This window comes from Rhinolophus sinicus, linkage group LG05, assembly GCF_036562045.2.
Source record: "Rhinolophus sinicus isolate RSC01 linkage group LG05, ASM3656204v1, whole genome shotgun sequence".
Classification (NCBI taxonomy): domain Eukaryota; kingdom Metazoa; phylum Chordata; class Mammalia; order Chiroptera; family Rhinolophidae; genus Rhinolophus; species Rhinolophus sinicus.
This window is the reverse complement of record NC_133755.1, coordinates 35,847,501-35,873,656: the sequence shown is the minus strand read 5'-3', so window position 1 is coordinate 35,873,656 and position 26,156 is coordinate 35,847,501.

Below are 26,156 nucleotides of genomic sequence, written 5' to 3'. Positions count from 1 at the left end.
CAGTAAAGTTGAATGATAAAATTGTATAGTTAAGTATCATAAATTCTGCCATCATAAATAACGGATATACACCTGCATTTTTTAAAACTTAAACTCTGTGGCAAAATCCATGTAAGTGCATGCATGATTTTTCGATAGATGAGGCCAAAGTATATAATTTATGTATTTTACAATCAAAATTTTAAGGTTAAGTTTGAAAAAAGAAATTGCCTTCTATTAAAGTTTAAATGCTATAAGGAGGTAAATTTTCTTTGTTTTTTCTCCCAAATTGTGCCAGAATTTGAAAGACTTTATAGAATTTTTATTAAAAACAAAACAAAGCAAAACCAAATTATAAGATGTCCTATAGATTCATTTCAACTTGCCTGTGATCTGTTTATTTATTTATTTAGACGAAACCACTTCCCATGCAATGAATTTTACATGTAATCATCAAATCAGGATAAGTCTATTTCCATTGAAGCTTAATTCCCTTGATATTGCTAGTTTAGGTGTATTGTTATTGAAATTAACTTAAATTTCAGGAGAGATTCATTTCAAACTACTCTAGGATATTCATATAAAATCAATGGTTCTTAAATTTGTGCAGTATATGAGAATCACTTGAGAACATTCTAAATGTAATGATGTTTGCTGACCTTCATCCCCAGATACTGACTTAATTATTCTAGATAGTGTTCTGGTATCAGAATTTTGTTGAAACCTCCCAGGTAATTATAACGTGTAGCCAGGGCTGAGAACCACGGTTCTGCTATCTGTGGGTTTCGGAATTGAGCATGTATCAGAATCACCTGGAGGGCTTGTTAAAACACAGATTGCTGGACTACATCCCCAGAGTTCCTGTTTCAGTAAATCTGGATAGGCTGGAAAATTTGCATGTCTAATAAGATGGTCATCTGCTGTTCCAAGAACCACACTTTGAGAACCACAGATCAGGTATGCAGATACAGATGTTAGCATAAACCAGGTTTCTCAATTAATTTAAAATGTGATGACTTTTCTAAAGAAGGGGTTGGCAAACTACAGCTCGACACTGGCTTCCCATTTTTAGGAAGAGCCCAGACTAGGATTGAGGGGATCCCAGGTTAAGTATGGGACATGTTGAGGTTTAGCTGTCTCGAAGGCATTCAGTAAGAGATGGTCAAAAGGCAGTTAGTTGGCTTTCAGGGTTTGAAATTCAGACATATGATGTTATCTTAATGATTACTGGTTTTTGTGAATTTTTTCTATGCCTCCTGCTGTTTTGTTGTGTAGGCTATTTGGTTTATATTATCATTTACTCATCTAATTCCTCTCACCAAAGATTTTTTTTTTCACGTGCTATTTCTTCTGCTTGAAATATTCCTCCTTATCCTTTTCCTTTAACTCCTACTGATTCTTTAAACATCAGCTCAAATTTCATTTCCTCAGAGATGCTGTCTTTGATCTTGGTGATTACTATAAATCTATAGACTCATATATTAATTCACTTTTAACCCTTGTCATAATTACACTTTTAGATTTGTTCAAATAACTACTTATGTCTCCCCTGTAAAACTGTAGTTTTAATGACAGCAGGAGCTATATGTTTTGTATTATTTCTTAGCGTTGTATCTCTAGTAACTTGCAAGTGATTGATGTTTACAAGCCATTTTTTAATAAAATGAGTCAATACATAAACATATGCCAAAAAGTTATTTATTTATGCTAACATATGCACAGATTGATCTTACCAACTAAAAGTCTTCAAATAAAGCTGGATTCAAAATAAATTGGCAAAAAATAGCAAACTCATATACTATAAAAGTATGTATGCAATCATTTAAAATTTTACTCCTAAGACGTTTTCTTTTTTTCTTTTTTTGGAAAAATAGCCTGCTCCCCAAGACTTTTTTAAACATAAAACAATACTTGTTAGGTTAAATGAATAAAGCAGAAAACAAAATCTTTCTGTGAAGAATGTAAAATGTATATGAATATGACTAGAAGGAACTAAAACAAAATGCTATCAGAAATTACATTTGGTCTGATACATTTTGTCTGCTACAACATGGATGAATGTTGAAAATATTGTGCTAAATGAAATAAACCAGTCTCAGAATGACAAATACTGTATGATTTCACTTATATGAGATACTAGAGTCTAATGCATACAGACAGTATGGGGGTGGGGAGAATGGGGAGTTGTTATTTAATGGTTATACAGTTTCAGTTTTGTGAGAGTTGTGGAGGTGGTTGAACAACAGTGTGAATGTACTTAGCACTATTGAATGTTACTCATAAAAGTTAAGATGGTAAATTTTACATTATATGTATTTTATCACACTTAAAACATTATATTTTGATGACGGAATACAATTTTATTCATTTTTAAACATAAATATCAGTTCATCTTAGCATAAGACAAAAATGTAGGCATTAACATTTTTTAAAAGAACAAAGAGGCAAAGGCAGTGACCACATCTGAGATATATATATATATATATATATATACTCATATGTATTCTTAGTTACTTGAAAGAGCTTTAAAAGTTGTAGGAGTACAATAGATATTTGATGAATAAAAATAAGTCTAGATTGGTAATAAAGATCTGATTATGAAGTGGTTAAAAGTACCCGTGGAATTCCCTCCAGATATATCCCTAGGGCTATCATTGAAAAGTATGTAATTATAAGAATAAATTACTCTTACCAGGTATTTTCCTCTGATTTAGACAGTTATCACTAGAGAAGTGGCCTTCAGGGAAACAGTCTTCTCTATTGACATTTCTTCAAGGTGGAGCTTTGGAAAAATATCCCCAGTCCTGGATTTCAGATTTTGAAATATTACTGTATCAACTAAAGCATAAGTTTAAAATATAAAGCTCACAGTGAAGCCAAGTTGATCCTAAATAACTGAGGGATGATATACACAAATCCAGATAGAATGTATATAAAATTTCATACCTTGACAAATGCATGAACTCTTGCATTTGTCAGGCTACCAGAACACAGTCCAAAAAACGAACTTACTAGAGGCACCATTTTGTGGTTTAGAAATTGATCACTTGTTGAAACCCAGCTGCAAAATCTATTTAAATTCACCTCTACCAAAATTTCTTTGCTAGAAGACAGTCATCTCTGTATTACACCAGTACATGTAAAAGAAATGGAGTTAATTTTTGAAAAGGCAGATGTCTTTTTTTTAAAATTAAATTTATTGAGGTGACAATTAGTAAAATTACATAGATTTCAGGTGTACAATTCTGTATTACATCATCTATAAATCCCATTGTGTGTTCATCACCCAGAGTCAGTTCTCCTTCCATCACCATATATTCGATCCCCCTTACCCTCATCTCCCACCCCCCACCCCCCACCCCCCTTACCCTCTGGCAACCACCAAACCATTGTCTGTGTCTATGAGTTTCTGTTTCTCATTTGTTTGTCTTGTTCTTTTGTTGCTTTTGGTTTATATACCACATATCAGTGAAATCACATGGTTCTCTGCTTTTTCTGTCTGACTTATTTCGCTCAGCATTACACTCTCAAGATCCATCCATGTTGTCACAAATGTTCCTATATCATCTTTTCTTACCGCCGAATAGTATTCCATTGTGTATATATACCACAACTTCTTCATCCATTCATCTATCGAAGGACATTTTGGTTGTTTCCATGTCTTGGCCACCGTACAGGACATTTTTTAAGCCTGAAAGAAGGAAGGGGAGGGGGTGAACCTATATAAAGGAATGAATTCTAGGTTCAGTGAGAAATGTTTTTAAAATGAAATACTATATCCCTGAAATATATGATTACCTTATACAATATGAAGGCTGTACAATTCAATTCACTGGAAATGGATGCTCACAACATCACCTTTCTTTGCATGGGAAAATATATGGGGTTTCTATTAAGTTAATTTGAGGTAAAAGTCCAAGAAATTACTTTTCGAAATGCAAGGATAAGATAATTGTCATTCATTCCTAGAACTACTGAGGGGTTAGTAAATGGAAAGTTCAACTCATGAACTAAGAGTAGATTTGAGGGAGACAGAATAATTAGTGTGTTTTGATTAAGGAGAGCCAGGTATCAAACATAAAAAAGCATTTCAACTAGGTGTATTAATCAAGGCAAATTTGCACTAAGGGGACAGAACTTGCATGGTAAAAAATTCTTAGACTTGATAGTCTCTGTGAAAACTGTTTAACTTTAGGAACTTTAAATAGAGGTTAACTGAGGGAGACAGGTAGAAGGAAATAAGCAAGTCTGTCCAGGGCCTCAGGGATTTTTTGTTTTGTTTTTTAATTAAAGTTTATTGGGTGACAATGGTTACTAAAGTTACATCGGCTTCAAGTGTACAATTCTGTAATACATCATGTAAATACCACATTGTGTGTTCACCACCCAGAGTCAGTTCTCCTTCCATCACCAGGGTTATTTTAAAGACTCTTTTGAGAACTCAAGGGACAGAGATTTCTTCCTCTCCGGGTGGTATAAGGTTCTAGGTAGTTGCCAGGACCCCAGATATGTTTTAACTTTCTTCATTTGCTAAGAGAGTTAGCGAATGACCCTTGTCTTAGGCAACATCTTAATTAATTGAGCTTTCATCCCGTCTAGGCACTAGAATTATTAAGATGGTCTCTGGGGAGATTACTGGCTAGAACAGAAGGCAGATAGAATGAACAACTAATTGCAGTATTGATATTCATGAAAAAAATATATAGGAAAAGACTGAATATCAGAAAATTTTGAAGCCCTTTTTGTTAGAAGATAAATTCATTTTTTGTGTGTTCAGATTTATTCTAAAGGCAGATTCATTTAAAGACAGGTATTTATTATTTAAATATTTATATCTCTTTTCCTCAAAAAAGTCCTATTGAAGGCTTTGGAACACAATGATGGTCAGTGCAATCACTGTTCTTCTGGACTCAGATCTTAAACAGAAACTTTCTTTGTTTCCTTCCTCTTCTTCCATCCAAACATTCAGTAACCAATACTCTGTGGCTTTCAAACACAAAATTCCTTTGCTTCAATACCTACTGTCATATCAAGTGAACTATTCCAGTAGACTCATAACTAGTCCCCCCCACCTCTGATTTTGTTCCCTAATTACTACAGATTAATATTCCTTAAGCACCACTTTAATTCTTTTTAATTTTCTGCTTAATAATTTACCAGTCTTCCCATATTTTTACAGTTTTTCAGAAATTGGCCCTGACTCAGCTTTCTAAGGAAATACGTCTTAGTTGGGCATCATTGCCCACTTTTCAAGGACAACCACTGTCTTGACTTGTACATTATAGATTAGGTGTGTCTACTTCTGAAGTTTATATACATAGAATCACAAAAGTTGTCTGACTTGTTACAAGTTAGATTTATGAGATTTGTTTATATTGGTGCATAATTATGCTTTGTTAATTTCTGTTTTTATGTTGTATTTCATTACACAACCCAATTTACCCATTTTTCTATTCATGGTCATTTAGGATATTATCATTTTGAAATCGTTGAATGAATTAAGATGTGCATTTTAGGCCAATTAATACAACATTAATCTATTTGAACATACCAAAATTTTTAAACTGATTGTACCATTATACTAGGAAAAGTTACTGAATTATAATGATATAAATATTACTAAATATCAACAATTTGCTTGGACAACGCATTAATATTTTAATGGATGAGTATAGTAGAAATCCAGTCACCCTTAATTTAAATAAAACCATTGGGTTCTACTTGTCTCAATTTGTACTTTCCTATTAGTGTTCTTTGCTTGAAGTACTCCTGTTACACATATAATGATTGCACCAGCAGAAATTAAGCTAGTAAGTTAACATGTCTTCACTTTCCTTGTGAAGAATACAGTTGTCTCCTCGGAATAAGGTCAATGAGGGCTTAACATTGTATGAAAAATATAGACAGAATTTTAAGAACACTTCAACTGAGAAAATGTTTAACAGCCTTGAAGACTCCTAACCTTATAATATTTAATTAAAGTGACTTACACTTATATGAAAAATGCCAGATATATTAAGTTGTTGCATTATACGGATTTGGGATCTTCTTTGGATAGTCTGTCAGAGAATTGGGTGTAGCTTTAAAGTACTTCAATTTCAGCTGATTTTAAAATGCCAATTTTATGTACAAAAAAAAATTGCAATGCCAAATGAAACTACTTAATCAATATTTCTTGTTTAGACTATTCACTGAAAATATGGTTTACTTAGTAATCGTGATATTACAAGTGGAACATACATGCTCAAAATGCACTTGCTGAATTAATGTAGAAGATGGTGAATTTGAGGTGGATAGAAAAGTTTGTCATGTGGCAATAACCAGTAAATATAGTTTATAGATAAATGAAACATTTTAACACAGAACATTTTGTTAAGAAAGAATTAATAAGGTTGAGCTATACCTACTGTGTTCTAACTAAAGTAGTCGGTAAAGTAGCAATGTATCCCTGAGGGTAAAGCAAACAGTGTTTAGGAAATTGCAGATTGTGGCTAATTCTGTCTCAGAAAATGTCCAATCCCTTCTTCAACAGGAGCCCTCCAGCAGGAGCTCTTAAATGCGTGATTAGATTACCCTCCCAGCAATCTTGGCTTGCCAATGTCTAAATAGCAGTAATAAAATATCATGGATTTGGAATTCTATCCAGTCATTCTATTTGACCACAATAATGTACCCCAGAAATTCATTGTGTGGTGACTGAATACTGTGCCAAGTATTACAGTCAAACCTGTGTTCATTGCAATGGAATGTGGAGAGGATCAGCTTGTCTTTGGAAAAGTAGAGTTTAAATCATACGGATTTGGGATCTTATTCGGATAGTCTTTCCGAGTGGTGCTGATGGCTTGCCCACAGCTGAACTGAAATTTGGTATTTAATTAGAGATATTACTAATCAGTTTCTCATTGCCATATTTGTTTTTCTAATTTCTTCTTAATACACACTTTCCTTATGTTCAAGATCTAAAATCTAAAGTATTGCACCTTGAAGATCTTGAACAGAAATTTAAAAGTATAAATAATATTGTGAGGTAGTCCTTTTTGTATGTGACCATTTTTTTTTTTTTTTTCTCATTTAACCTAGTTTCTCAATTGTGCAACTCCAGACTGGGAAATGGGGAGGCTGTCTGTATTTGAGTATGTGTGTGTGTGTGTGTGTGTGTTGATTTTGTTTTTGTTTTGAATCAGAATTCCTCTATTATTAGAGTAAGGATCTCATTTAGGGTTCAAAGTTATGAATGATTTTGTTGCTTCAATTTAGTGATAGATGACTCTCTCAATTAAGCACACTACTTTTCATTAAACTGGTTTAAGAGGTATATGAAGTAATGGAATCACACACCATATACATTCCTTTTTTTTTCCCCCTCTAGAATTTCACCTAAGCCCTCTTCCCACTCTCTTCATGGGAAAAAATATACATAATCAACAAATTTTAAAAAATACAATTTTAGCCTTATAATAATTTGAAATAATTCTTACATTTTCAAACATCTGAGGAATTTAATCATAACTTTCAAAATAATATTTTCTCTTTCATTATTGTATTGCCCTATTTGACATGTAAATCTTTTATATCTTAAGAGCTATTGCTATGGACAATTTACAAGTTCCTAATTATATAAAAACAAAAAGAAGTGTTTCAAAAAAGAGTTACATTTCAACTTTCAGAAGCAGATGAGAATCTAGCCTACACCGTATGTTATTCAAAGTTCTGCAATAGAGCATCCTACTACAGGTCTCTTCAATACACCCAACATTCATCTTGCTTGAGTTAAAACTCCTATCTGCTTATTTTGATGAACAATTTTGATGTTGACATCTTCTATAACCATAATTAATCTATCAAATTCCTCCTTAGCTTTCATTTTTATCTCTGTGCCTGCCCTTCATTGATACTCTATCACTGTGTCACTTTCAGTTTGCTCACAGAAAATTGTTAGTGGGGGGTGGGGGGTGGGAGATGAGGGTAAGGGGGATCGAATATATGGTGATGGAAGGAGAACTGACTCTGGGTGATGAACACACAATGGGATTTATAGATGATGTAATACAGAATTGTACACCTGAAATCTATGTAATTTTACTAACAATTGTCACCCCAATAAATTTAATTTAAAAAAAAAAGAAAAATATAGTTTTCTATCAATCATAGATTTCTCCTTTGAGAATTTTGAGAAAGTCCGATTAGATATTTATACTTAGAAGGTAAACACTAACAGTTACTTCTAATATGAACGAAAGCCATGTACTAGAGCTGTGGGATGCTTCTCCTTTACTATCATAATTCACCCTCCTTTGGTTTCAGACAAGAATCCACATTTCAGTGTATTCAAACCAACTAGCAGTTTTTGCTGCCTGGAATGCTCTATACTCCATACCTTCATATGATTGTCCTTTTACTTTTGGGATCCTGCTCCAATTGTACCTCATCAGGAAGGCCATCTCCCAACAAAAAAACTAGAGTTGTCCTAGACGTCATTTTCTGTCCTGTTACTCCCTTTCAGTTTTAATCTTTATCTGAATCTCCATTAATTTATTTACATATTACTAGTTTGACTCATCTCCTCCATTCTAATTCCTCCCCCCACCTCCCCCACATGCATACCTTGAAATCTAAGCTCTGTGGGAGAAGAAAGCTTGCTGTGCTCTTCATCAACTGTGTAATTGGTGTTCAGAATAATGCCTGACTCTGAAAAGGTACTTAATATTTTTTAGTTAATTCATGAATAAATGAAATTAATGAAGTGGGAAGTTACCATAAATGAGGCTGTAGAGGTGAGTAGAGGCCCAACCTAAGGTCTTTTAAACAATATCTTCATGTTCAGAATATATTCTAAAAGGAATCAGCCACCATTGAGGGGCTTTATGCAGAGAGTGACCTCATCCGACTATCAGTTATCATTTAGCAATATGTATTTGCTTCCTAAGGCAGCCTTTGTGAGTATATGGTAGCATAATTTTTTAGTTCTGCTTTTATATTTGCTTCTTGATATCTATTTGTCTTCACTCTTAATTAGTGGTAAGATACATAAATATAGGTACTCTGAGCTTGACACTTCTAACTATCTCATTTCCTCCTACAATGTAAGGATCGCTGAATAATTCCTGGGATTAAGTTATTCACAATGTATCCAACTATTCAATACATATTTATTGAACAGCTATTTTTAAAAATGTGTATACTGGACGGAATAAAAATTTTTAGCTATAACTTTAAGTGTTTCTTCTCCTTTCTCTCTTTCTTCTTCTGGTATTTATAATATGTATATGTTATACTATTTGTAATTGCCCCACAGTTTGTGGACATTGTTTTGTTTAGTTTAATTTTTTTTGCATTTCAGTTTGGGATGTTTCTATTGACATATGTTCAAGTTCACTGATTCTTTCCTTGGTTGTGTCCAGTCTACTCTTAAGTACATGAAAGGCATTCTTTATTTATGTCCAGTGTTGTAGATTTCTACCATTTGCTTTTGATTATTTATTATAGTTTCCATCTCTCTGCTTATATCACCCATCTATTCTTGCACGTTACCCACTTTTTTCATAAGCACCCTTAGCATATTAACTATAGTGTTTTTGAAATCCCTGTCTTACAGTCACAAACTCTGTACTGTATGAGTCTAGTTCTGATATTTTTCTCTTCATACCATGATTTTTCCTGCCATTTAGCAAGCCTTTTAATTTGTTTTTGTTGATGATGAAAGCTGTACATTATAATAGTAATAGGAACTATTAGTATAAGGTTCCTATATAGTATAAGGAACTAAGGTAAAAAGACCTTGCATGTGTACTTTTACTTTTAACTAACCAGGAGTTAAGCTGTATTTAATTTTTGCTATAGCTGTAGGTGTCAGAGTCTTCAATTTCTAATATCACTATGTTTGTCTCTCCTGTTTTCTTTGGACTTCCCTAAAAACTCCTTCTTAAATAGAGTCTGTGACTTGCAGCTCTCATAGGTGCAATTCGCTCTTATTGTAGTATAATCTTGTTGAAGTGGTGGCATGCATTGGGGTAGAAAAGCATTCAATTAATGTACATTAAATCTCTGTTTCGAATGAGCCGAGTTCCTAAGTTATGACTTTCAAATAAGTTTTGTGCCCCCCTTTTTTTGCTTTTGTCTTCTCTATGTGAAGCAGAAAGAAAAGAGGGGACTTGAGCTGTTCGATCACACCTGCCTTAGGTCAGACAAGGCTCCTGCAAGTTTCCTGGGACAGGCCCTGGGCAGAGAATGTTCTCGGTATATTTCAAAATGTTACACTTTCCATGGACATATTTCTAAATGGTTACTTTCCCCTCATTCTGCCCAAAGCATGAGGAGCTTTTTCTGTGATCTTTACCATGAGAACCTGGTGGGGCTCCTGGAAGTAAAACCAGCAAAGTGTGGCTCTACCACCACCTCCATCCCTAGACAATACCTATGAAGGTACTTTACATTCAATGTCCAGCATTTACTATTACTTCAGTATTTGCAACAGTGACTTCTGCTCCCAGTAAATTGTGACTCTTTGTATTCAACACTCTGTCCAGTGTTTGAGGTGGTGGCCTCAATTCTATAATTAATCTAAGAAGGGGTATTGACTTTATGTTCAGTTTTTTTTCTTGTTATGAGAATGGGGGTGATAACTTCCAGACAGTTTGTAAGTTAAAATGGAAACTGGCCAAATGTTTTGTTGTAATCTTTATATATTTAATATATCTCAGATATTATTGTTTCCTTTGATTATTAGATACGTTTTTGTATATTCTTTGCACTGTCGAACAGTAAAAAGAAAAAGGAAACTTAATTACCTTGTTTACCCTAAACACTCTTTTTTCTTATGAATATCTGGTGTTGTGCACATTTTAATGCTGAGGCAGCACTATTAAAAAGAGGTGATGGACAGCTCTTTATTATTTCCTCCAAATATGAACTAGCAGATGGCATTTTCTCTTTTCTACATTTCATAATTCATCATGAAACAATTAAAAGCAAATGAGTCTTAAATAATTGGCATGCTATTTCTGTGATAGTTATTTTTATGAGAATCAGAGTGTTGTAACATATTTAAAATACCTTTGAATGTTCATTTGGCATTCTAGTTAAGTCTAATGTTTTCATTTCCACAGAATTATGAAAATAGCCTCATATTGATCTTTGGTTGGTTTAGAAACTTGCCAATGTATAAAATATCTCCTTTGGGTTTAGCACATCTGGATGAAAATATATGGCTTTTCAAAGTTCTTTGGCCAAGGGGTATACAGTGAAGCTAATGAAACTTAAGCTTTACAGTGCCTCTCTAGAAGGTCCTCATTCTCAGCTCTAGCAGGGACCTTAGTCATTGGTTCATGTTGTCACATGGCTGGTGGCAGAAGACTTTAGGGTGTTATTGCATAGGCCTCTCCACAGGGCTACCTGAGTGTCCATATTGCCCGGTAGCTTGTTTAGCCCAGAGCAAGTGATTTGAGAGATAGCAAGGAGGAAGTCGCAGTGCCTTTTATAACCTAGTCTCCAAAGTTTTACTCTGCTGCCTGCGCTGTATTCTAAGCATTAGAAGCAACTCACTAAATGTGTCCCACACTCAAGGGAAAGGGAACTCGTGTCCATGTCTTGAATGGGAAAAATATCAAATAATTTGTATAGACATATTTTAAACCACCATACTTGGTGTTAAAACTCTCGTTTTGGTGGTGATTGTATTAGTTTTTTAGGGCTGCCATAAAAAATTACCACAATAGGTAGCTTAAAATGACAAAAATTTGTTCTCTCACAGTCTGGAGGCGAAACATCCAAAAATCAAGGTTTTGATCATGTCAAGCTCCAGCTGAACGTTCCAGGAAAGAATTTTTTTTCTTTTTTGCCTTTTCCTAGCTTCAGATGGCCCTGGCATTCCTTGACTTGTACTTGCACCACTCCAATTTCTCTGTCTTTTCATGGCTTTCTTCCCCCTAAGCATGTCTCCTCTATCACCATGTTTCCCCGAAAATAAGACCGGGTCTTATATTAATTTCTGCTCCAAAAGACACATTAGGGAGTATTTTCAGGGGATGTCTTGTTTGTTCATGTACAACAATCTATATTTATTCAAATACAGTCATGTCATCTTCTTCTGGAACATTGTCATAACGTACTAAATGCATCTGTCTGGCTGACTACCTTAACTAGGGCATATTTTCAGGGTAGGTCTTATTTTCAGAAAAACATGGTGTATGTGTCTCTCCTTTCTCTCATAAAGTAAGATTTGACTCTAGAGCCCACCCTAACCCAGCATGACATCATCTAACGTGATTATATCTGCAAAGATCCTAATTTCAAATAAAATCATATTCATAGGCACTGGAGGTTACGGCTTACACATGTCTTTTGAGGGAGCATAATTTGATCCACTACAGATACCGTACGTAACAGTATTTATTAGAATTCCTTGTAGAGCTCAAACCTTTAGAAAATAAAGAGTATGTACGTGATTGTAACAGTCAGTATAAAAAATAAAATTGGTAGCCATTTCCAAATTTAAAATAATCCTAAACATTTACCAGTAATGTGCTATGAAGTTGAAAGAAACTTCCAAACTGTGAAAAATTGAAAAAAAAACACACAAATATTTTGATCCACAATCCATAGGAAAGATATCTTTGTACTTTGTGTAATAAATAATACATTAACATTATAAAAATAAAGATCATACAGACAAAAAATATAGGGAAAAAAGATTACAGTGTTGTGTCAAGTCAGTAATAAATACAAAATTTTATGGTTTTTACTTTTGTTGTACTTGTATTGTACTTGACAATATTTTATAATTCATAATTTGTTATCATTAACATTTTGTTTTAAATTAAACATGCACTCTTGTGTCTAATTTTGTATTCATTATCTTAAAGAGGGTCTCTCAAATTATATAAACCTAGTGGGCTCAAAATCTGAACTGGCTCCTGTTTGGGCATCTTGCTTAATGAACTTGGTTTTATAGAAAGTTTTGGGTTAAGGGGTACAAAAGACTCATAATAGTAATTTAAAAACACTTTGGTCGATTAAACATTTGTTTTAGGTGAATGAATTCATGAACTAATAGTACAATACTTTGTATTACTATTAGTCAGTTTTAGAGAATCATTTAAAGAAACGAATTTGAGTCTGAGAAATTTAGACAACTTGCCTAATTTTTTTCCCAGTGTTGAATGCCAAAACCTTGATAAGGAACGTTTAAAAAGTTAACTAGATAATAATTATAAAATCCTTGAAAATGCAAACTCTTAAAGATGACTTTAAAAATATATAATCATGTATTGTATTGTAGTTGTATTATGTTTAAATCCTGTATTGACATGAGATATATTCTGGGCATTTTGTCAATTTTATGGTTATTAACATATTTGAAATTTCAAATATGAGTTTTAATTATTACTTAGTATATTGCATGGATTTTTTTTTTTTTTTTTCTTAAAGGATTCACTGTGGGTGTGTTGTTGTACCAACATGATCCATCTTACCTGAAAGTAGAAATAATGCATTAGGCTCTTTAAAAAAATTTATACATAAGATTTTTTTCCATTCTGAAGCTGTTGTAAGCACCATAAACAATACAAATATAGATCCTGAACAAAACTGCTAAAAGCTAGCCAAAAGAGGTAATTAGGTAGGAGAAATGACTTGCTCATTCTCAAACTATATAAAAATTAAATTTCCTTAAGTCTTTAACACTTCCAACTAGGATTTCCAGGCGGGAATTCCCGCCTGTTCTCAGGAACATTTTTTCGTTTCCCGTTCCCAAATCCCGAGAAAAGTTGGTCGGGAAATCAGGAAAATCATCTCCTTGGAGCCAGTAATACCCACAATGGGAAATAAATGTACTTCTCACAATGCATCTCTTAGACATTTTTCCTATTTATCACTAGGGTGAAGTTGGTCAGGAAATTGGGAAAATCAGCTCCTTCAACCCAGGTGGTTGGTAGTATCAGCTGCCACTTTATGGAAATGACTCATCGTGGAGAACAGAAAACAGTTTACATCTCGCGATTCAGGAATGGGAAAATGAAAAAAAATCCTGAGAACCGGCGGGAATTTCCCACCTGGAAACCCTTCTTCCAATCTCTTCATAAAGAGAATGTATATGTTTTATCTATGATTTTGCTTATCTTCAAAATGGCAAAAGAAATAGCTACCTTACAGGATTGTTAGATGACAAGAGTGGGAAATTTAGAAAATGTTTTATGTTTTCCAATGTCTTATAAAATCTCAGAAAATGCTAACATAGTTGGCATTTTATACACTTCTTAGTCTATTGTTTCTGTATCAAGAAGTCTTTTATAGATGGTAAGTCTTGGAAATACAGTAGGTAATGTAAATTTGTACAGCATTAGCCTAAAACCTGATTCCAGTTGGAACCTACCAAAAGCTCGATGATGATGGATGATGATGATGCAAAATATCTTGAAAAAAAGGTCACACAGAATGTTCTCTTGTATAAACAGGAGGAAAATAGATGTGCAGCTGAGCCCACAGATACACATGCTATTAATACCAAGAAATGTGAGATTTAATGATAAGCAATTATTTTTTCTTAGGTTTTGCATTCATTTCAGAAGTGAGTAACAAACCAATCCTGAAAAAATAACATTAAACGTAATATTTAAAGAGTGTATTAGACCTTTGATTAAATAAAAAAAAAATACAGAAATTTAAAGCTGTCAATTATCACTGAAATATGGTAAATGGAAATGGTTAAAAAAAGAAAAGAGAAAAGCCTTCTTGGAACTGAAGATTATGGAGGTTTTAAAGATGGAAAAGCTATTGAGATTATCTTGTTCATCTCCTTGACAACTTAGAATGACATCATCCTGCATTGATTAGAATGTCTTTGAAAGACTATTTTCAATGACCCAAGAGATGGAAAACTTTTACATGTATTGTCAAAATCTAACTTATCAATATTAATGCAGGGACACCAATTTTTAATAATGCATTTATGTACTTAACATCTTTTTACTTCAACTTTTCTGTATCTTTATGTTACTGATATGTCTCATGAACAGCATATAGTTGAACTTATTTCCTCCAATTTGTTATTCTTTAATTGAAAGCTGTAATGTTTTTTCATTTTAGTAAATACTTACATTTGGAATTTAAATCTAAAATCTTACTTTGTTCTGTGTATGTATTGCACTGACTCTGTTTCTTTATCCACCTTTTTAAAAATTACTGGGCGTTTTGTATCATTTCTTTCTTTCTCTCCATGATGTTAAAGGTATAAATTCTGATTCTATCTCTTAGTTTTTAATCTAGAAATTATACCATCATTGTTATTTTATCAACTCTTAAAACTTAAATAACTCTTTTATCTTCCATACTTATATTAAAAGTATTTAATTATATTTTATTTCCAATTACCCCACTCTTCAGCAATATTTCATTGCTAATTTAATCTAACCTTGATTTTCAAAGTACTATATAAGATTATTACTCTCTTATATGCATTTATATATCTATATCTATATTATTTCAGACTTTCCATTGAGTATTACATTTCTTCTTTCTTTAGGATTTGTTTTAGTGAGTATTTGATGGTGATGATCTTTTTTCTCAAATTTTCATTTTTCCTCTCATTCTTGAAAAATATTTTTCAGAGTATGAAATTATAAGTTGCCTATTATTTACTCTCATCTTACTGAAGGTATGAGTCTATCTTTAGGTTACTATTATAAAGAACGTTGTGGGTCTGGCTGCCACTCTTTTCTAAGTATTTGTTCTTTCACCTTTTTTAGGACATTTTTAAAAATGTTTCTCCAGTTTCAGAAACACATGGATGCTTTCCTCCTTTCCTCCCTTCCCTATCTCCGTCTTACTTCTTCTTTTCCTTCTTCCATCTGTTTTTCCTCTTTCTCCTTCTTTATCATCCCTGGGATTCTCTGGGTATCTATAACTTGTGAGGTGTTTTTTTCATCAGCAATGGAAAATTTTCTGCCATTATCTTTTTAAATATGGCCTTTATATCTTTTCCCACACCATATAGCAAAGTCCAATCCAACATATGTTACATTCTATTGTACACTTCACAATTCTTTTTTTTTTACTTGAAGTCTTTTGTAATTAAGTAAATAAAATATTCCAAATAAATGTGATGTTTCTCCCCCCCATTTCTATTTTCATTCCCTTCTCCCCTTCTCCAGAATTTTGTATACATTCTTTCAGTCCCTTTTCTCTCTCTCTCTCCATAGATAGATAGATAGATAGATAGATAGATAGATAGATAGATAGATAGATAGATATGTTTATTTAATTGGTTCCTATGGGTGGGCATTTCCATTCTTAAGAGTTTTTGGCTGTTACAAATAATGCAACAGAAATTAATATCTCTGTGCCCCTCTCCTTGTACACCTGTACAAGAGCTTTCATAGAGGATCTACCTAGAAGTGAAATTTCCATAATCCTTATCAAAGATTTATTTAATTCATTTTTTTGACATTCAATATTATTTTATATTAGTTTCAGGTGTATAGCATAACAGTTAGCTGTTTATATAATTTACAAAGTGGTCCTCCTGACTAGTCTAGTGCCCACCTGGCACTTTATCTCTCTAGATTGCATTCTGGGTTATGTTTTCTTCTCATTTGTCTTCCAATTCATTATTCTCTCTTCTACTCTGTCCAATGTACTGTGAAATAATTTCATTTGTAAATAAATTTTGGTTGTATTATTTTCTATTTCTTGAAGATTTGTTTGTTTTAGTACTCTCACATGTCACATTTTAGATTTACATGTTCCTTACATTTATTTTCAAGCTTGTTTATTTCTTTAAACATATTAAGCATTATCTGTATTAACTAATTGTAATAGCTGAGGTATATATGACTCCATTTATGCTGTCTCTTGTTCTTGTGTTTGTTCTTCTTGCCCATTTTGCTTCATTTGTTTCCTTTTTTCTTTTTATTGTTTGCTATAAATTACCGTTGAGAAACTCTGTGGGTATTTCTAAAGTCTTAGAATGAATGTGTCTCCTGTAGAGATACTTTGTTAGTCTGCCAGGTGCCAATGGGCACGACCAGTCAACCAAGTCCTCAGCAGAAAATGTCCAAACTTACCTAGGCTATCCATACCTATGATGCAGGGATACATGAGCACAGGATGGGATTTTTTTTTTCCTGTAATACCTTGTGTTTGGGGAGTGGGAGTGGGAGGGCTACACTTTTAGATCTCGTTCATTCTTACACGTATCCTGAGGAGATATTCTGGTTAAGGTGGAGAGTATCTTATATGATTCTTTTTTGGTGTGCCCTGGGAAATAACATATGTGATCATGGCTTATTGAAGCTGTAAAATCAAAATCGAAGTGGCAATATCAGTAGCATCATCAGAATAAAAGTGGACTTTGTGTTTTGATAGTAGATTTACCACTCTGGGCTCAAATTTCTTGCCACAATTGTCCTGCCATTCAGTCATTTCCCCAGTGTTATCAGTACATTTCTCTACTCTCTCTGTCTCTCTCTGTCTATGTATACACACACACACACACATCAAATAAATAACCTAAAAATCTTGCTTAAAGCCACAGCATTTATTTAACTCATCAATCTCTAAGTCAGTTGGGACCTGGTTGGTCTAGGATGTTTTTGATCATTCATTTACAATTATTTGGTATATGAGCTGTGAATTTTTTGCTGTATCTCACATTGCCTGGGGCTTCAGCTTGGATGGAACAGTGATTTCAGACCTATTCTGATAGTTGATATTCTCTCAGAATATGGAAGATACTCTTACAGTTTTCTGTCTTCCAGGAGACTAGTAGGGAGTTGTTCTAATATGTAAATATCAATGGCAGTGGGCCAAGAGCAAGGAAGTGCACAAGGCTGCTTCAGGCCTTGGTGTGTAATCGGCACCCCATCACTCTAAAGCATTATGTTGCCAAAGCAAGTCTTACAAGCAGACAAATTGAAGAGGCAGGGAAACACACTCTATGTCTTAATGAGAGAAGCCAAAAGGGTGCGTACAAAGATTGTGTGTATAGGGAGAACTGAAGGATTGAGGTCACTTCGCAAGCTAGCATACACACACTTACAGAGATACATACCAGTGATTTTCAATGTTTTCGTTATGATGGTTGGTTTGAATAACTTAAGTCAATACTTTGTCTATTTATTCATGCATATTTGTCTTCATTTGTTTCTGTTTTCTCATTTTTCTTCTCTTTCCACCTATGCACTTTTAAGTTAGTGTTGAAAGTTTATTTCACAACTATTTCTATCAAACTCCAATCATTTGTTTATTCTCTTCTTTTCTGTGCAGTTTTACCCCAACTAACGTCTTAAATTTAGGTTGTATCTTTTTCTAGAGAGAAATTATTTATTAACTATTCATTCTCCCGTTATGTCTAATACATAAAAATAAATATGTCTGGTCCTGTTTCCTCAACAACTGGAAATGTCTTCAAGGACAGGAAGTTTTCTTTTGTAAGACCCCATCATGCTTTCAAAACTGTGTGAATTATCAATGACTGACTAAAAGTTAACTTAGTTATGCAGGCACTAACAAATACTGTGAGACAGCAAAGGTGTCGTCTGAACTACTTGGGTTAGTTTAAATCAAACATTCCTGGTAGCACTCAGTTGCATTAATTAATTTCAGAATAAAGCCAATCCTGTCTATGCTGTTTTGTGTGTGTGTGTGTGTGTGTGTGTGTTTTTCTAATAAAACATGAGGTGGTAAGTTCAAGGTATTATTTAAAGGGCTGGTTGACTTAAAGCAGAATAGCAAAAGGTTTATGTCATCAGCCATCTGCCTGCAGCTCTAAGCTTGGTTTTGTTTTTATGTTTGGATGCTCCTACTTAAAAGAATCAACATGCATCAGCCACAGTAAGGTATATATATAGAATCTGCTATTCAAGGTGGCATTATAATACTTTAGGACTAATTTGCTATCCAGTAAGTGTAGGTCACAATAAAGATCGTTACAAAACAGATCACATATCTAAAACTAAAAACAGGATAAGTTAAAATAAATAAATTCTGACACAATTTAATAATTAACAAAATGGAAAACATTTTCATCTTCCAAAAATATCAGAGAAATCGCATGGTAGAATAATCAGATGGTACATTAATAGAGTGATTTCTAATTATAAGACAATGTGTTAATGCTACTTTATATGTACAAAGTCATTTATATTTTAGAATACCCCTTAAAATTATTATCACCCTGATTTTAAATATGTCATTTGAGACTTAAGTAGATTTAATAATGTTCCCCAAGCATGTGGTCAATAGGTGGGAGGCAGCATTAATTTAAACATCCTGTGTCTAGAACCACTGTGGACTAAATTACAATCACTTGGGATTAACAAACCATACATTACCCTGTTTCCCCGAAAATAAGACCTAGCTGGACAATGAGCTCTAATGCGTCTTTTGGAGCAACAATTAATATAAGACCCGGTCTTCTTTTACTATAATATGAGACCCAGTCTAATATTGCATTATATAAGACCTGATGTTATGTGATATGATATGATACAATATGATATGATATGATATGATATTAAATAGTACTGGTCTTATTTTATAGTAAAATAAGACTGGGTCTTATATTAATTTTTGCTCCAAAAGACACATTAGAGCTGATTGTCTGGCTAGGTCTTATTTTCGGAGAAACACGGTAGCTTTATCAACATGCATATGCTATATAAAATTTCTAGCTCTAAATTTTCTCACTTGTGTAATGGTGATTATAATAAATGTATAAAGAATTCGTAATGTACCATGTCCTTTATATGCATTATCATTCAATATTAATGTCCCCTTTTTATGAACGATCAAAAGAAATTTTCCAGTTCACCAGGTTGAAAAACTATGAAGTGAGGAGCCAAACCAAAACCATCTTGCTCTGGAAAACAAGTCAGATACTGCTCTCCATCCTGCTGTCACTATGAAAATTTGAGAGGATGAAATAGACATTCAAAATGTTGTGTAGTATGTAAAATGTTGTATCAATCTAGTATTATATCATCATAATCATTATTATCATCATCAAGTTGAACTCACATTGCCCTTCTGGAAGCCTATGTTTTTTCTAAAAACCTTTTTTTTTTTTTAAGAAATATTAACAAATATAGTCATCATGATACATGCATTGCTTTGTTTAATTAAAATTGTAAATCCAAATGTTTTTATTTTTGTTTTGTTTTTAAGTTTGAAGAGAAGTTATTCTCGCCTCCTACATTTCCATTCTCTCTGGCAATTCAACTTACGAGAGCAGATTCTGTAAATTCCTTGGTTTATTTCATCCTTTAATTATCTAATGATCTCAGAATCACTTGGTTTTTGAAAAGCTATATGAATGGATTACATATAAAAGCTGTATTCTGAGCACTTGTCTCAAAAAATTCACAAGCCTCCTAAATATGTTGTCCCCCTTCACAAATACCAGTCACATAATGAATTTTATACTAAATATATGCTATACATACTCTTAGAGCATAGCATTTCCCCAGAACACTAACAAAGGCACTGACAAAGTTTAAAGATAGATGGTAGAATAGCTCCAGTTTAGGACAGGTGGAGGAAAACGCTTGAAATGGACAGAGAATATTCGTAGCTGAAATCCTTGCCTTGGAAACCTTATTTATGGTCAAGTAGCTTGAATGGAATTGAGTGTTGCAATCACAAAACCAATTGGAATTGGAGTGCAGTGAAGCCTGTGACATGGAAGAGGAGGATGCTAATGTATCCAAAAATAGTCTGGTTACAAGAGTTAAAGAATAATTTTTTCTATGGTTGAAATAGTACATTATTGACAATTGAGGGGTGGGGCACAGCTGTGCACAGTCAGTAATTGCCTCTGAAATGGAAAGTGAATGTTTCAGCAAGATAAAGTATTTGCATTTAAATAAGAAAAAAAAAAAATCAAGTCAGCACTATCTTTGGGTTAGGCTTTCTGAACATTGCTATGTTCTATATTTTTCTTCTTTGAGGTTTGTATTTTTTTCACCTCGCTGTAGCGATAAGCATCAGGAAAATAAACTAAATGATGTGATCCTGTATCATTTTCATATTTTACAATGGTGAGTTTGGGGAGTAAGGAAAGATAGTTGCAGGAAGAAAATAAGATAGTAATTTACCAGGACTTAACTGACAAAGGAATATTCTGGAATGATTATTGTGTTCCAAAAAAAATACACTTATGATAGTCAATATGTCATATAATTTGTGTGATAATTGTTTTTTCTTTTAAAATCTCATGTACCTTTCACTATTTCTATATGCATCAGTTACTTCCATAAATGCAAATTCTGATTTTATTTGAATACTTGATACAGGGATACATTTATATTAAGTGACTAAAAGCAAAGGTGCAAGCTATTGAAGAACATGAGCATTTATGACTAATATGTATATTTTGAAACTATAACTATGAAAGGCATTAAATTAATCAAGTAAAGGCTGGATCACCACATGATGATATTCAGTATGTAGTATTATCAGGTTGATAATAGATCTGAAAATTTACGGCATTCAGAATATTTAAACATTGTTATTTAGGTAAAATATATTAAGCCCTAAGACAATATTTACCTGTTATCAATGTAAATTTAAAGTGAAATATGCAACTCTTTATATCTTAATGCCATAATATAGAGTATTTAAAAATGTAGAAAATCCAAAAATATCAGATCAGCACAAAGAGTGTATTATGCTGGTGCTTCATTTAAAAAAAGAGAGGGAAAACATTTAAAGATAAATACTTAGTTAATTATTATAAAGATGGGTTACTGAACATGGATTTCTAATCCCTACGAAGAATGGGAAAAACATTTTTCGAAGAAAATTATTCTATAACATTACTGGAAAACAAGAAAGAATATAAGAGTAGAAGAGAAATAATGATAAATTTGCAGAAGTTACTGAAGCAAATTGATTTCCTCTGTATTTTGGACTCTCGTGAAGAGATGAATTAGCATGAGCAACTGGTTTTCCAGAATTAGCTGTATAGACATTGTAAAAGGAAACAAGGACCCAGGGTAGGGTAACGTTTGTGTTTCAGTGTATTTTTTAAATTCTAGAGGGTATCTTTTAGGGTCATCTGATTCTGATTCAATGGAGGCTAGTTTAAACTCTTTAAATTATAGGTAACTGATAGCAAATCAGAATAACTGATATCTATGGACAGGCAAATTCTGTCCTATCCAGTAGAGGTTCACTTGGCTTCCCTTGTTCCCTGTGGAACAGTTTTGCTCTATGTGCATATTAATTTAAATATCCTTGGTACTTAAATGTGTCTCTTATCAGATTCTTTTTTTAAGCTAATAAACATTATTTTGTTAACATCATTTTAGGTTCAAAGCAATTTTGAGCAGAAAGTACAGAGTTTTATGTACTCTCTCTCCCCATACTTTCATAAACTCTCCTATTTTCGACATCCTCACACCACGGTAGTACATGTGTTAATATTGATGAACCTATATTGACACATCATTATCACCCAAAGTTCACAGTTGACATTAGAGTTCACTCTTGGCATTGTACATTCTGTGGATTTTGACAATTGTATAATGACATGAATCAAAATCCTCTGTGCTCTTTATATTCATCCCGCCTTGCCCCCAACTCCAGGCAACTACTGATCTTTTACCTCTCTCTGCAGTTTTGCCTTTTCCAAAATGTCATATAATTGGAATCATATAGCATATAGCCTTTTCTGATTGGCTTCTTTTACTTAGCAAATATACAGTTAAGGTTTTTCCATGTCTTTTCATGATGTGATAGCACATTTCTTTAATGGCTGAATTCTATTTTATGGGTTTACCACAGCGTGTTTACACATTCAGATATTAAAAGATACATTGTTGCTTCCAGTTTTTAGAAATTATGAATAAATCTGTCATAAATATCCATGTGCAGATTTTTGTGTAGACACATATTTTTATCTCATTTAGCTAAATAACTAGGAGCATGATTATTAGATTCTATGATCAAATTATGTTTAGTATTTCAAGAAACTGCCAAAACTGTTTTCAAGTGGCTGTACCATTTTGCATTCCCACCAGCAATGAGTGAGGGTTCCTGTTGGTCCACTTTCTCACCAGCATTTGGTTTTTGTCTGTGTTCCATTTTGGCTGTTCTGATAGCTGTGTAGTAGTATATTACTGTTAGTCTTAATTTGCAATTTCCTAATAAGATACAATGTTGAACTTCTTTTCATATTTAATTACCATCTTTATTTCCTTTTTGGTGAGGTGCCTGTGTAGGTCTTTTGCCCATTTTCTTATTGTTGGGTTTTAAGAGTACTTTGGACATATTGAATAGCAGTCCTCAGCAAGTATATTTTTGGTGGCTATTTTTTTCTGCTCTGTGCCTTTACTTCTCAGTCATTTGACATTGTCTTCCACAGAGCAGAATTTTTAAATTTTAATGAAGTCCACTTTACCAATTAGGTCTTCCATGGATCGTCCCGTTGGTGTTGTGTGTAAAAGGTCATTGTTATACCCACGGTTATCCAAGTTATATCCTATGTTATCTTCTAGAAGCTTATAGTTTTATATTTTACATTTAGATCAATGATATTAGGTTGGTGCAAAAATAATTTAGGTTTTTGCAATTTTTAACCTTTTATACCGCAATTACTTTTGCACCAACTGAATACATTTTGAGTTAATTTTTGTGAAGGGTGTGAAATCTATTCCTAAGTTCGTGTGTGTGTGTCCACTTATTCTAGCAGCATTTTTTGAAAAAAAACTGTTTTTGCACTATTGTATTACCTTTTGTCAAAGATCAGTTAACTATATTTATATGAGTCTATTTCCAGGTTTTCTATTCTGTTCCTTTGATTTATTTGGCTATTTTTTTTTCACCAGTACCACACTGTCTTGATTACTATAGGTTGATATTGTCTTAAAGTCAAGTGATATCAGTCCTCTGACTTTATTCTTCCATTTCAAGATTGTGTTGGCTATTCTGGTCTTTTGTCTATTCATATAAATTTTAGATACAGTTTGCCTATAACTTGCTGGAATTTTGACTGGGGTTGCATTGAATCTATACATCAAATTATGACTGACTTACATCTTGACAATGTCTAATCTTCCTATCAATGAATGTGGAATATCTCTCCATTTATTTAGTTCTTCTCCATTATCTTTCTGGAGAGTTTTATAGTTTTCCTCATATAGATCTTGTATGTATTTTATTAGAGTTATATCTAAGTACAGTGGCCCTGCCCCCATAATGGTTTCACTCTCCACAGTTTCTGTTATCCACAGTCAACTAAAGTTCGAAAATGATTAATGGATTACTCCAGAAATAAACAATTCATAAGTTTTAAATTGAGTGGTATACTTGTAGCGATAAAATCTCTCACCATACCACATAAAATCTCTCACTGTACCACTCCATCTCACCTGGAATGTGAATCTTCCCTTTGTCCAGTGTATCCATGTTTCATACTCTACCCTCACACTTGTCACTTGTTTGGCCATCTTATTTATCAACTGTTGTGGTATCACTGTGCTTATATTCAAGTAATCCTTATTTACTTAATAATGTCCCCAAAGCGCAAGAACAGTGATGCTGGCAATTTAGGTATGCCACAGATAATTCATGAAATGTTTTTTTTAAGTGAAAAGGTGAAAATTCTTGACTTAAGATGGTATTTTATTGTGTCACATTATCATAAAAAGAGTGAATGAAGTGCAATAATATTTTTTGAAAGCAAGAGAGAGACCACATTCACATAACTTTTATTACAATATATTGTTATAATTGTTGTTTTTTATTATAAGTTTTTAATTTCTCACTGTGCCCAATTTATAAATTAGAGTTTATCATAAGTGTGTCTGTATAGGAAAAAAAATATAAATTATGTAGGGTTTTGCATTCTCCATGATGCCAGGCATTCACTGGGGATCTCAGAATATATCCCCTGTGGATAAAGGGGACTATTGTATTTCATGTTTTAGGGTGCTAATATAAACAGCAATGTAAAATTTACTAATTATTAATTATTTTATTTTAATTTTTGAAGAAATCTCCATACTTTTCCATAATGACTGGGTCAGTTTATATTCCCACCAACAGTATACAGGGTTCCATTTTCCTTACATCTTTGCCAATAGTTGTTATTTCTTTTGTGTTTTGATAATAGCCATTCTAACAGGTGTAAGAGGATATCTCATTGTAGTTTTCATTTCATTTCCCTGATGATCAGCGATATTGAGCACATTTTCATGTGTCTGTTGGAAATCTGTATGTCTTCTTTGAAAAGAAAATCGATTCAGATCCTCTGCCCATTTTTTAATTGAGTTGTTTGATTTTGTCTATTGATTTGTATGAGGTTTTTTATACTTCTTTTTCTTTCTCTTTTATTATTATTAGTTTAAGGTGTTCAAAACAACATAATGATTAGACAGACATTTATACCCCTCACAAAGAGATAACCACAGCAAGTCTACTGTCCACCTGAAATCATGCATATAGTTATTTGCCTATATCTCCTATGCTGTACTTTACATCTCGTGATATATATATATATATATATATATATATATATATATATATATATATATATACACACACTAGTTGACATTCAATATTATTTGATATTAGTTTGAGGTATACAATGCAGTGGTCAGGCACTTATATCATCTATGAAGTGATACCCCCAATAAGTCTACTACCCATCTGACATCCTACATAGTCTTTACAATGTTATCGATTATATTCCCCATACTGTATTTCACATCCCGTGACAATTTTGTGACTTCCAATTTGTACTGCCTAATCTCTTCACTTTTAAGTATTTATCAGATATTTGATGTTTCACATATTTTCTTTCCTATTCAGTAGATTGCCTTTTCATTCTGTCATGCTTTCCTTTGCTGTGCAGAAGCTTTTTTATGTAGTTTGATATAGTTCCACTGGTTTATTTTGTTTTCATTGCCTTTGCTTTTGGTGTTAAATCCAAAAAAAAAAAAAAATTACCATCAAGGAGCTTATTGCCTTTAATTTTTTCTACGAGTTTTATTATTGCAGGTCTTACATTCAAACCTTTAATCTATTTTATTTTTTATTTTTGTGTAAGATATAAGGTAGGAATTTTATTCTAGTATGAAATATCATGCAGCCATTAAAGAAAGGTGGCTGATCTAATAGTATTGATAGACCTCCCTATTTCTTATAGTTAACTGAAAATAGCAAGCAGAACAGCGTGTAGGCAG